Below are 14,660 nucleotides of genomic sequence, written 5' to 3' on the forward strand. Positions count from 1 at the left end.
GACCTTGGAAGTCAGGGGTTTAATTCCATGCAAATAAATGCCACTCGTTTTCCCACGTGAGTCTCAGAAAAATCCTTTTCTCGTGACACTGCAAGAAGCCCATGTCCACCGGCCACAAGTGGGGACACAGAGGACACCTCACCAATAACAGAAACTCCTATTCCAAAACGTTGTCGCTGCACAACTTTAAGCCAGCGTAATGAATATGAAAACGAAATCGTACCAAGAAAGGGGACTTCCACAGCTCAAGCCTAAATTATCATTCTGGATTCCCGACTCCATCTATGTTAAAGCAATTCTCCAAGGTCAGCTGCAGACCAAACTTAGGAGGGAGACACGCAGAAAAGGGGAGCGATGTGGAGACAGTGAGTCGGTGGGTTACCGAGATGAACCCCGGAAACGTCTTCCTTTGATATGAAGCTCAGCTTGAGGCTGACTGCAGTTGTGATTAGATAACTACAAGACAGGCAGTAATGACGTTCTTGTAATGATAGCTGCCTCCACTCTGCCCTCTGAGAATGTTTTGAGTTATTTTAACTTCATGCACAATTGCATTTCCCACACTGGACGATGAGCTGGCTTCAGCAGTGACTCTCATCTCGGTGTATCCGTACAAGGTCTGAGTCTGGCTCTGTTAGGGCCCACCTGCCTGAAGAGCTCACACACATCGAGACTTCGCATGACATTCAAGTACAAACTCTAAAGCCGCTCAGCATAAATTAAGGCAAATATATTGCAAGAGGCAAAAACCACCTCGTTGAAATATTTTAGTTTTTAGCACTAGTTGTAAATAACCTTCAAACTTTCCAGTTTACCCTGGCATGCTGACTTACAAACCGCCTTCGGTACCCTGTGTCTGAGTCACTGTTTAAAGGTTCACTTACAGTTGGTCTCGTCAGAGTTGAGTAAAAGGAAGCTTCAACTTACTCCTCCACTCTTTTGGGGTTACATGCAACACAATGGATAGACAAGGAACTTTACTTCCTGTGAGTCTGGGGTGTTTATTTAGTCTTAAATACATAGTAAGTCATTTGTAAATGATCAATAATGTATACGTGATGGGGTAGGAAGGCTTGGCAAGGAAAATGAATACCGTGTTGGCTGACTGATCATCATCATAATCAAAACAGCAAGAAAGGAGCAGAAGCCGTCACATTCGGGGGTAATTGAAATTGTTTCAGAGGAGTGGGGAAAACCCTTAAGTAAAATGGGAGTTATCTGAAGCTGTGATTTGGCAGACATTGTAAAGTATTATTCCAGGGGTAATTTTTCAAGCAAAAACAAGACAGCCAGCGCACGCGTGCGTGTGTGCGTGTGTGACATTCTGACACCTTTTCATTGTTATGCTAACTGTACTGGCTCAGAGTTTAACTGAAAAGGACAAGTGCCTGTTAGTGTATTGGTGTGTGTGAGCGACTGAGAAGTATGTCTGGAGTGACCTTAAAAACCGTCTAACATATTACCCCGTTAATGTCAGTCTATCGTCATTTGGCAAGTGCCTGTTAGGCATGAAGACCGGAAAATTTGACAGTAACTGAAGGGAGCAATATTTTATTTGCTCCACGAATCTAATTTAATTTAAATAAGAAGGATTCTGGTGCTCAGGGGAGAGCTTTTAGCTGAACTATCTGGATAATTGCCTCATTTTATTTTTATCGTGTTTGCGGGATCTCACCGTTGACACAGTAGAGAGTGTGAACGACCTGTGATGGGGTGTCCCTGGCCTGGGCCTTCTGACCCTCAGTGCTCAGAGGTACCCTCGCCTGTGTTCATAGTCCTGGCTCAGGTGCCCAGTCCAGCACACGGTGCCCTGAATGCCATTCTATTTCCCGGACCTTTAGATGGTCATGATTAAAATTGAGGTAATTACTGTGCTGTTTGTTTCAGAGGCTTGTGAGATGATTAAGCGCTGTGTAAACTGTAGAGCACTGTAGACATGTGAGGCTTTATTGTGGGAAGTTACGGCTATCATGGACTAAGGCCGATTGCACAGGGTGGGCAGACGAAGGTTTACAGTTGTCCATCTAGAAAGCACGCAGGTTATGGAGATCACAATAGCTTTTCTAACTCTGTGCTTCGCATACTCACAACCGTCGACCGACTTTGGCCCAGCCCTGTATTTATTGTTAGACGGTAAACTCAGATCATTTCTATTTTTGGAAGCATGCCTTAAGTTGGGGGGTGGGTGGGGGGACACCATACCATTGGGAAGGAATATGCAGAGACAATTGGCATAATTCACTGAAACCACTACCCAAAAACGGTCAGTTTATCAGGTCTTTAAAGGTTGGAGTCCAGTGCAGACTAATAAGGATGGAGGCTGTCTGCAGGGACAAGGGACGACAAACAAAGGCATGACTGACGGGAGGGGGGAAGGCTTTGGATGCCCAGCCTCATTACAGATCTCAGACACCCTGGAAGAGGGAAGACTATTCAAAGGCAAGAATGAGTACAAGTTAGGGGATCTTCCAGCTCCCCGGAGGAAATAAAGAAAATGAGGTTCTAGAGAATTTAATAATTCTGTGGGTCATGAGTGGCATATGCATGATTAGTAATTTATACACTCCGAAGACTTCGAGGACAATAATACAGGCTTCACGTGAAAGCCACCCTGCCTGTGCTCTTGTTTGGGTGACTCGAAAGCACTTCAATATCTTCCAGCAGCTTATTTTAGCCTTTCATAAGTAAAGAAGCCGCCGGAGATTAAAAATAATATACACGGGATACTGCTGCTTTGCCAATGATCACCTGTTCATAAAATGAGTGTTAATAAGACTTCAACTCAACTTTAGCTATTAGTTATCTGGTTATTTGAATCTCACGTGAGCGAGCATAATAAAAGCACTTATTAATGACTATATAACTACTAAGAATGTTGGTAAGTACAGCATACTCACACTCAAAATGTTAACTCTTACATTTTTACTGCATTAATGAAATTATGTATATAATGAAATATATATATATATATAGTTTTTTATCCTCACCTGAGGACATTTTTGTTGTTGTTGTTGTTTTTTGTTCAGATAGAGTGAGAGGGAGAGAGAGAGAGAAAGAAACATCGACATGAAAGGGACTCATCGAGTGGCTGCCACCCGCACGACCCAACCAGGGCCGGGGACAAACTGCAACCAAGGTACATGTCCTTAGCGGGAACCGAACTCGGGTCTCTCTGGACCGCAGGCCAACGCTCTAACTGCTGAACCAAACCGGCCAGGGCAAATGATTTATATTTTTATAAGCAGGAAAATGATGAGACCTACTACTTCATGCTGTATTTTTGTAAGTATAAACACTATGATTTTTTGTAGAATAACTAACTCATCCAAGGAACATGTGAAGTAAGTGATAGAGAAAAAAGAAGGAAAAAAAAAAACCTTAAGATATTTTGCTCATTATATTTTCTTTTATCATAGACCCTCAAAAAAAAAATGGTATTCTGGTTTGGGAGGATAAGAACGGAGTTGAAACTCATTTCAAAATCAACTCTCCAATCTTAATTAGACTTTAGTTTCCTTACAGAGAGTGTGAGATTTCTTATTCTTTAAAAAGAACTCTAACTGGGAAAATGGCATTACATTTGGTGTTTCGAAGTAGTGACAAAACCGAAATATTCATCGTGTCAGCGATCTGACACCTCATCACGATATTCCACTCCTTAGCTTGTTACCCGTGAGAGGGTTCATTTCCCGAGAACGAACAATATCACAGTGATATGGAGACTCGACGTTCTGAGGTCGCCCTCAGCAGATGCCTGCACTTTTTCTACATTGCTGAATCACAAGATGGGAAGGAAAAGCCCAGAGCAAGCCTTACACTTAGCAAAAGAAAGAAAACAATTTTAAAAATGGAAAAAGCAGAATACTGTGAACGTGAATGTGAACAAACAAGGACCCAGAAGTTGTGGGACAGCTGTCAACCCCGTGGGGCGCCCCTGGGAGACAGCAGGACACCTGCCAAGCCAGGACACACCCAGGGGCCAACGTCCTCTGAGGCTAGTTTTTCACTAGCCTCCCAGATTATTTTCAATCCAACGTGAATGAAGAATTCAAGGCCATGAAATGCAAGATGGTTCACAGAAACCCCCAAGATTTCCAGAAATTGTAATTTATCAAAAAGAGAAGGTGTATACAGGATGGGGCAAAAGTAGGTTTACAGTTTTTAGTATGTAAAACTGAGTTTATTATTTATTAATTATTGTATAATTTTCCCTATGAACAACTGAAAAAACAACTTTTACTCCACCCTGTATGAAATGTTTAAGAAATCAAAGACAGAATAAAGCATGAATAATAGAGGTTATCCACAATGGGGTTATATTTTCAAAAAAAACCAACTTGTACATTTAGAGATGAGGAATGTAATCCTTGAAGCTAAAATGTCAGTGGAGAGAATATGTACGATCTTTAACACTGAATAAGAGAGATTTGGTAAACTAGAAGATAGACTGGAAGAAATTACCTAGGCTGTGGCAGATTTAAATAAAATAGATATAATCTGCAAAGCTTAAGGAACAAGGATAAAATGTGGAGATCTAACATGCCTTTGCCCATTGTGATCCATTTTACTTAAAATTTCAATAGACTGCTTCTTTGCCTCATTTGATTCCCATCTTTAAATGATGATTTAACTTTGCCCCCGGCTTCCTATGCTCCTAACTTCATAGCAAAGCTCTACCCACACTATACTACAGAGCTTGATGGATTCAGCTCAGTAATCCATTCAACAAATATTGTTATAAACGTATGAAGCCTCCATTCTCGTGAAAATAAATTGCATACATTCATCAAAACGTGCGGCACACCCAGGAAAGGTGAGCAGGATGCTTTAGCAATTTGAATGAAACTCAGATAATTAAATACAGGCTCTGTGTTTTAATGTATCTTTCTCTCAAGGGTGTCTGGGTCATTTCTCCTGCAGTTACTAAAGATCGACGTGAAACTCTGAGGTTTTCTTTTCGATAGAAGGGGGGTTTCACCTTTAGATTGGACAGAAGGGTGCAGTAAAATGAAGATGGACATGAAGATGGTGGTTATCTCTCTTCTGTGCACTGGCCTCACCCCTCAGCCCCCCACAACTCTTCCATCGCGCATACTCCAGCCAGAAGAGGTGGCCGTGGAGGGCTGGGTCTTCTTCCGTCCTCGGGTGGTGTGTCCGTCCCTAATTCCAACCCATACCGCTCCTCGGGGGTCTTAGATGTCTTCCTTTGTACATTTCATAACGACGGGAATCCATCGTTCCGTGCACCTTCAAGGTAATGATTGCTTCTTTCTTTTCTTTTGAGCATCGAATGAGGGGCACAGGTGAGTGTGCTGTTACTAGGACTTGGTCTCCTAAGAAGTTAACAAAGGCTGAGTTTGATGACGGACAGATTCCTTAACCTTTGCCTTTGTTTCTCTTACCTGAGAGAATAAAACATGAGAAAGCCTGAGTCTTTATGTCTCAGGTGGGCCAACAGAACAGACATTTGCCTATAGTCACAGAGAAGGAACCAAAGCCTGAAAAAGATTCATATTCGCCTTCTTAGCCTGAAGCTTTGGCTAATTGCTAGCCTCTAAATTGAAGATAATTAGTGAAATAATGTATAACAATTTTAAAAGGAGATTATTTCACCCTGGCCGGGTGGCTTAGTTGGTTGGAGCGTCATCCATACACGGAAAGTTTGAGGGTACAATTCCTGGTCAGGGTACATACCTAGGTTAAAGGTTCAATCCCCTAAAGGGAGGCAACCAATCGATGTTTCTCTCTCACATTGATGCCTCCCTACTTCCTTTCTCTCTAGAATCACTAAAAACATATCCTCAGGTGAGGACTTAAAACATGAGATTATTATTATTATTTTTTCTATATGTATTTTTTCTTTATTGATTCTCGAGAGAGAGGAAGAGAGAGGGAGAGAGAGATAGAAACATTGATGAGAGAGAATATCCATTGGCTGCCTCCTGCATGCCCCCCACTGGGGATCTGGCCCACAACTTGGGCATGTGCCCTGACAAAATCAAACCAGCAACCTCTTGGTACATGGGTCAACACTCAACCAGTGAGCCACACCGGCCAGGCTCTTTCTTATTCTTAATATGCATTATTACTTTTATTATATATAATTATATCAGGAGAGGTTTAAATCACATAAATACTCCATAACAAAAACTTAAGAAACTATTCAGACTATTAATACACAAGAAATAGAGATATTTATAGTTCCTGGTTCTAACTCTAAAGAGGGGTTCAAAAATGTTGGTTAAAAGTGGAGTATTTACTTCTGATTTATGGCTGATTTCAAAAAATGTTATTCAAATCAGCCATAATTCATGTCACAATGTTTCTCCCTCTTCACTTCAGCTTCCTTAAATCTGATCATTTATTCATGAATATTATTTATTATTTATTTATTTATTTTTAATCCTCACCCGAGGATATTTTTTCCATTGATTTTTAGAAGGAGTGGAAGAGAGGGAGGAAGGAGAAGTGAGGGTGGGGGAGAGAAACATTAATGTGAGAGAGACACATTGATCGGTTGCCTTCCACAAACATTCTGACCAGGTCCAGGGTCAGCTGACACTAACCACTGAGCAACACTGGCCAAGGCTATTCTTAGAAGTGCTGATTTCACTTCTCCTATGGGATAGTGCTGGTCACGCTCCAGGGAGACAGAGGAGATGTTAGGACCACACCCCATGGAGATGTTTTCCCTGAATGTGATTCCCGGAGCACCTAAACCATAGGACCCATTCTTGCTAAACATGGACATTCTTGTCAAGAAAGTGAATTTCTGCAGACTTCACAATATACACGGAATTAGAATTTCGAGAGTGGCAGCTTTTCATCTCAGGACATCACCTGAAAGGCAACCACAGGAGCGTACAAACAGGCCCCCACCCGATTCTCCACCATGGAGACCAGTGAATTCTTCCTGTGGTGATGCTGAAACTATCCGTACATTCATCTGGTCTCTGCCCCGGCCAAGGATAATTCTAAAATCACCAGTGATGTTGAGGTACTTCAAATTATCTTTTGCAATGGAAATAGTAAAATAAACACTTATAGGGTGTATTATTAAGTACTGAATAAAAAAAAAAATCTATGAGTTCATGCTGGTATAAATGAAATAAAATTAAATTAAGGATAAAACTCCTTTCTTGCAATAGACTAACAATAAATGCTGAAGGGATGACGCAGCTGGGAAGTTGTCAATGATATCAATACTAGTGTGTAATGTTTGACGATGATCAACATTATTTACATAACTCTCAGGATTTCTTCTCACAACAGATTTATTACAAAGGGTAACTAATAGTTTTAAGGTGGGGGAGTCTGGCCAGACACTGCCTTAATCGTCTTGAGAGGGACAGAACACCCCTTGTGTGTTGTTCCCAACAGACATGTCTCATCTGTTTCTAAGAGAAGACTCCGTGTAAACCCAAACTGAGAAACACTCTGCAAAACAGTGAGTCCATATTTTCCTTAAAAAAATTTTTTTTCTCCATTGTAAAATTATATTTTTAGCAACATTCTGATATTTTAAATGTCACACGTGCACATGTCTAAAAATTAAACATAGTAAAAAATAGAAACTCATGCTTGGGCGTCCCAAATTCCTTTCTCTTCACCGCAGGCAGCCGGCGATCATTTCTCGGGAATTCTGCCAGAGGTGGTTTTTGCATGGACAAGAATATATGTACTAACTATGTTCCCATAAAAGACAAAAACAAAGGTTGTCATACTCCTCATACTTTTTGTATCCTTTGTTTCTTTGACTTTCCTGTTTTGAACCTGGAACTTACTGTGCTAAGGGAAATAAGCCAGTCAGAGGACAAAACCATAGATCTCAATTTTATGTGGAATCTAATGAACAAAATAAACTGAGGAACAAAGTGGAGCAGAAGCATGGATACAGGGGACACACTGACAGCTGTCAGAGGGGAGGGAACGGCAGGGGACTGGATGGAAGAGGTGAAGGATCAGCCAAAGAACAGACGTGCATAACCCACAGGTACAGGCAGCAGCGGAGTGATGTCCTGCGGGGCGGTGGAGGGGCAAAGTGAGGGAAAATGGGGGGCATCCGTAATAGTGTCAACACTACAAATAAAGTTAAAAAAAAGGAAAATCATGCAATTTAACAACAATGAGCTATATCTATATGGCGATAAGGAACAGTCTCCAAGATAACTAAGCTACAAAATGAGTCCTTTTTTTTTTTTAAATGGCAAGATCAGAAAATTTTAAAAGCCAGCAAATCACAGATTCGTTTTCAGATCAAAGGAAAATAAAGAGAGAGAAACACAATACACTACTTCCAGAGTTGAAGGCACTTTTTGCAAATGCTATTATGGAAACTACAACCTGAGGGCCAGTTCAGCCTCTGCCGGACCAGGAAGGGAAATCCCTCCTACCTGCTGGCGCATAACAAAAGGGGTCATTGATGACGGCAGCAATAGAATAGTAAACAGAATGGGCAAGAAATGGCACATGGCAGGGCCAGTGCAGACCACGCAGGCCTGGTACCGTTTCTATGGTGATCGCCAAGCTGCTGAATTCCTGTTCCTTCTTCCATATGACAGTCTATTTTTGGTTATAAAATTCTAAGGGGTGCTTTGTATTTGACAACAGAATATGAGTTGGCAATAGCTAATTTTCTTACAAACCATTAGTTTTTCAAACGAATGTCTATAAAACTTGTGACAAATGTCATCACTTTTCCCAGGATGTGAACAACAGACTTTCCGACCAGATCGGTCCAACTTCACTGAGTGGATAGCTATGTATTTATTTAGGGTAAGAGATTTTCTTTAGAAAATGTTGACCGTGGTCTGGCCAGTGTGGCTCAGTGGTTGAGCGTCGACCATGTACCAAGAGGTCACTGGTTTGATTCCGGTCAGGGTACATGCCCAGGTTGTGGGCCCGATCCCCAGTGGGGGGCATGCAGGAGGCGGCCACTCGATGTTCTCTCTCATCGATGTTTCTATCTCTCTCTCCCCCTCTCACTTTCTCTCTCTAAAATCAATAAAGAAAATAATAATAATAATAATAAAAAGAAAATATTGACTGTGAAACAATAGGTGATGTAACAGAAATGATGATATGATTTTTCAGTGGCCTCCTCATTCAGTGTACTTGTTAATAATACAATGTCTTAATGGTTTGAGCCATTGCTAAGTAGAAGCTCAATTTTTTTGGTTTTTTGCTGACACTTTTTTTTACAGTCAGAATACATGAGTTAAACGTTTTTATATTAACTATTTTAAAGAAATTTAAGTGATTCTATTTAATCAGAGAATAAAATTGACAAAACGTGCTCTAACAAAATAAAATGGTGGGGGAGGGAATACCATACTTTATCTGCTTTAGCGACTAGCAAATGAAAGTCATAACCACAATTTATATGCACATACTATTACAAATCAATGTCTGTAATGTACTCAATGGCTTAATCTTTGCTTTATTCATTCTGCCTTCTAGATACTCAAACTGAGCCCTGGCAGGTATGGCTCAGGGTGAAGGATCATCTCCTACACCAAAAGATTGCAAGTTCAATCCCTGATAAGGACACCTACTTGGGTTGTGGGTTCAATTTCTGGTTAGGGCACAAACAGGGGGCCACCTCTCTGTGTTTCTTTCTCTCTCTCTCCTCTCCCACCTTCCTCTCTCTAAAAACCAATAAAAAAAAAAACATATCCATGGGTGAGAATTAATAACAAAAAGAAAAAGGAAGCTCAAACTGAGAATTGTCCTCACTTTCTGACAGTATCAAATTCTTGATATCAAATTTCTTGAACTCATCGAACGTAAGCTGCAAGTCCTGTCTAACCTCCTCTTGCGGCCACACCCGGCCCTGCATGGTGCTCCCTCTCTGTGCATGGAGTAACTGCGCTGTCATGGTGAACTACAGGCCAGTCACAGGTGGTCTCCGGCTGCAGGGTGTTGGCAGTCATGCAGCCGACACGGTGGGGAGGCGAGGGGGCTGGGAGAACGCAGGCCCAGCAAGTGCTTTTCCAAATGGGATGACGGACAGTGATTCTGGAAGCTGATGGAGGAGCATCATTTCTGACGTTATGTCCCTGAGGTGAGGGGGGGCTCGAGAGCATAGGGCTGGTCTTAAAGGGGGGTCCACACGGAGTCATGTGGGGAAGGTGGGGCCTACTGCTACCAGCACAGGCGGCGGGAACACGGAGAAGTCCTGTTCCCACCGCTTTGCTGCTCTTGCTGAACACGAGAGCGAAGCCATCAGCGGAAAGTGGGGAGGGGCAGTGACCCCCGGGCTGAGGAGAGAAGAGGTGAGGAATAGAGCTGTGGGGAGAGGGAAGAGGAAAAGAAGTAGAGAAATGGAGCACGACCTGTGGTCTCAGTAGAAGCTCAGTGCGCTTGAACTGACTGATCGTGGCTGGAAATCGGATAAGCCTGTGTCTGTGTTCCCAAATCCCCAAACACTCTGTATGATTTTTAAACAAAGGTGAGTTGTGGGCATCTAATTTCTGATTTACTAAGATTATTAATCCAATGAGATACACACACACACACACACACACACATACACACAGTCGTACAGGTGGATTTCTCAGAAGCAGTCATTAGGAATGGCAGCATAGTCAGCCCTGGGTACAGCCACTAGAGGTAGACTCCTGGGTCCAAGACCAGTTTTCTGAGGGATTCTGTGCAGTATGGATGCTAAGATAGTTAAATATGTTAATATCTACAAAGCACTTAGAACAGACACTGAGCCCGGCTGGTGTGGCTCAGTGGATTGAGCACTGTCCCATGGACTGAGAGGTCCCAGTTCGATTCCCGGTCAGGGCACATGCTGGGGTGATGGACTCAGTCCCCAGTAGGGGGTGTGCAGGAGGCAGCTGATGGATGTTTCTCTCTCTCTAAAAAATCAATACAATCATTTTTTTTCTAAAAGAACAGGCATTGCATTTGCTAAATACACAGAAATCTTATATCATTTTTTCCTGAATTGTGTTGAAAAAACAAAGTCAAATGAGTAGCCTATTGTTATGCCCTGTTGGCTAACATGCTTCTTTCTGGTGGTCATTAGGACAGATCATGGTTGGCAAAGAGTGAGTTAAATCACTTAATGCTGAAGCCATTCATGATCGAAAGCATGCCTTCCATCTGCTCAAGGACTCTTGCATTATTTTTAAAATTTATGTCTGGAAAGTATTGCTAGAATCTTGTGTGAAAAGTTGAAGAAAATTTCAGTTCCGGATAATAAAAAAGCAATCAACTATTAGTACATTACTAACTGGACCGACACTAGGGGTATAAAATGCATTCTTGACCATATTTTTTTTTTTTTATTTCTATGAGAGAGAGATCCTAAGATGGTATTGTCCAATAACTCTCTATATCCACCACCAAAACATAGCCCCTTTCAAAAGAGAATGTTTTGAATGTGCCCACTTAACTGACATGCTTTAGGGTTTACTGTGAGAAGTCCTAAAACAGTCCCAATGTGAAAGTGTCGATTACTGCTCATCACTGCTTTGCTGATCCAGTTTTAATATTACTTTTAAAATTTTTGAGATATTTAATTCCTTTCATGCTTAAATATTTGTTTTCGCGTGACTAAAGAGTTATAAATATAATTTGCGTTCACAGAGTCTAGGAAATCTTACAAGACCAGGTCTATTGAATGAAAATTCTCAAGTCTATAAAAATACAAATAATATTTCCAAAAGAAATGATGTCTTTTAGGGATTTTATTGACCCTGGCATTTCAAATAGATATCACGTCTTCAAAGAATTAAAACATTATGTGATGTGTTATTAATAAAGTATTTGGGGCCACCACAGTGCCAAGTTGTCCAAGTCCACCTAATTCAGAAGCAAAGCGTTACGACAAAGAACAGCGCGGATGAACAGCCTAGAAGCTTCCCGGGAGGAGAGAGCGGAGATCTACCCAGGAGAATAAGTTCCCGTTAAAATCGGACAAGGCATGTAGCTGCGCTGCTCCCTCTCCGTGGGAATGTGTTCGATGAGCAGGATTAGTGGCGAAATGCTTTTTCACTCTCGAAAATGCTGTTCGGAGGTTTCCTTTTGCTTCTCAAAGAGTTTGCCTTGCTTTACAGGCAATACCCACAGAGAAAAAAGGTTACTCTGTGTGATATTACATTGCACTTTACAGTCAAGGACGCTGTGAAGATTTGTGAATTGTATAAAAATTAAAACATTGCTTTTTTCCCAAGAACAAATAAAAAGTTGGACAGTGTCTGTGTCTCTTCTCCCGTGTCTATTGCCCTGCCAAGGCTAGACATGATGGCAAAAGTAGTAAGGCATTATTGTAAACTTATTAATAATTTTATTTATTTATGTATTTGCACGTGGGGAGTAAATATGGATTAGTTAGCGAACTAGGATGAAATATGGGAATAAAGAAAAATAACATCAAACCCTTTGGGATATTGTCTTCAGGGAAAAAAAGTCTTTTCTAAACCATAGAAAATTAGCTTTCAGAAAAACAATGAAATTAAAAATAAGAACTATTGCCTACACAAAGGGATAAGAGGCAATTAAAAAGTTATTTTAAATATTTAATATTGAGAATTGTTTATTTTTCCAGCCTGCAAATATTGAAGAGTCGATGTACTATTTTACTTATTCAGACTGTAGAAACCACCGGGATTTAGAGAGTTTTTCAATGTTTTAAACACCTTCAGAATTACTAACGAAATACAAGAAGCTGGATGTCAAATATTCATCTCCGTATGTATGTATGTATGTAAGTATGTATGTATGAGTGTATATATGTATTTTGCTATTATACTCCAATTGGATTTCAAGATTCAATTCTGAATAAGAAGTGATGGAGCAGTTTCTAAGCCAAGAGGTTGTTGTCCCTTTGCAAACTGCTAAGATAACTATATAATTAATTATTTGTATTTCAGGTAGAAAAAAGCAAACCCACACCCCCTTTTACTGACACTGGTCACATGTGTGTAAAGGCCATTCTGTAAACACCATCTGTTAAAAAGTCCCTGAAGCTATCTTACCATTTTGTATCCCTAGGAAAGATATTTAACTAGCAGATTGCACGAAATTTATTTTCTTAAGGATACTTTGTATCTTTAGAAATAAACTCTGACATTACACTGCAAAGATCTAATACGAGAATTTTCTAGGTGCTTCTCTACAGTAATACAAAAGAGATTTCTCTGCTTTTTTTTTTTTAAGATCTGGTTATGGCTCACTTTTAAAGGCATTTGTTCTGTATAAAGTACATACCGTTTCAAGTAGTATGCTTATCATTTTGTGCAGAGCTGGATTCGGGTGTTCATATAACAGCACTATCTGAAAATCTATTAATATGTTTTTTGTCTATTTTTGCAGGTCTCCTTAGTCTTTGACCTTCAATTTCTAAACATCCTATTGTGGCTTTTCAAGCTTTAGACTTAAAGCTAAAATAAAATCAAATAATTTAATTTTTAGTTGCATACCCCTTGTTAGCAACAGAAACCCTGTTTGAATACTGTGTACATGGCACCCCCCTATCACGATCCCAGACATCGGTGCCCCAACCTCTGAACAGCTCAGAATAGGATGCGGTGTTGACTGTGGCCGGTCTTCACGGCAGGACAGCTAACGTAGATTTATTAAATTTAGTGCACTTTGGAAAATGTAAAATTAAACACAGAAGACGAACTTATATATAAATTGTGTTTTACAAGCAAATAAGCCCAGCTCTTTGGAGCTTCTAAAATAAGCCTCAAATACACAGAGGGCTGAATAGAGACCATTGGGAGGACAGCTGCCGGTTCTCCAAGGCTGGCTCTCTGCTCTTTCGCCTTTTATATGATCATTTCTCTCTCCAGTCCGTGAAGAGCTAAGCGGCTTTGAGATAAGTCTGATGGACGTGCTATAAAATGTGTTAAGGAGGAACTGAGTTATATGCATGATGCAAATCGTGTTCCGAAATGGCTTGCATTTTGATGGTGTAATATAAATAAATCATACAATCACAGAGAAAACCACATCAACCTAAAGAATGACAAACACTGTAAAAAAAAAAATAGTTCAGAAGCCCCCATGGGGTCTATTATTTAGTGAATCACTGGGGTTTTCAGAGCAGGGCTGTATCTACCAAGTATATTTCAATTCTGGATGGACTGTTTTACATTCATTTGTCCATGCAAAGGCCTTAGTTCTTGCTAATCACCATGTAATAACATTGAACTCTCCAAGTATAGTGCAAAACATGAACACATAGCACACGTATTGAGTGCTTTTCTTGTGTTCTGCATTTTTATCAATGGGGTGGTAACAGACAATTAACAGAAAACCCCAGCGAGGTTACAGGAGACACCACACTCTTTCCAAACTCAAGTACACACATACAAACTGTTGCACACATACCACAGAACAAAGAAAGAGCAGCAGACATCCAAGTGGTCTTGGGATTTTCTATGAAACATGTCAGAACGTTTAAGGGCCTTCATTCAGTTTAAAAGATGTTCATTCTACCCTTTGCACGGACCCTAAATTGCTTTATCCAAATTCTAACTAGCCAGAGGTTTTTAAGAGTCCTAGATTAAAAATGACTTTATTTTAGAGTGAGAGAAGACAAAGTTTTTTAAATGGTAATGACCCCCTTTGCCAAACGTCATGATGAATAAATGTGCATTCTCCTTGTAGATGTTATCGTGGGTTAAAAAACCTGGAAGGGA

This window comes from Molossus molossus, unplaced genomic scaffold, assembly GCF_014108415.1.
Source record: "Molossus molossus isolate mMolMol1 unplaced genomic scaffold, mMolMol1.p scaffold_m16_p_6, whole genome shotgun sequence".
Classification (NCBI taxonomy): domain Eukaryota; kingdom Metazoa; phylum Chordata; class Mammalia; order Chiroptera; family Molossidae; genus Molossus; species Molossus molossus.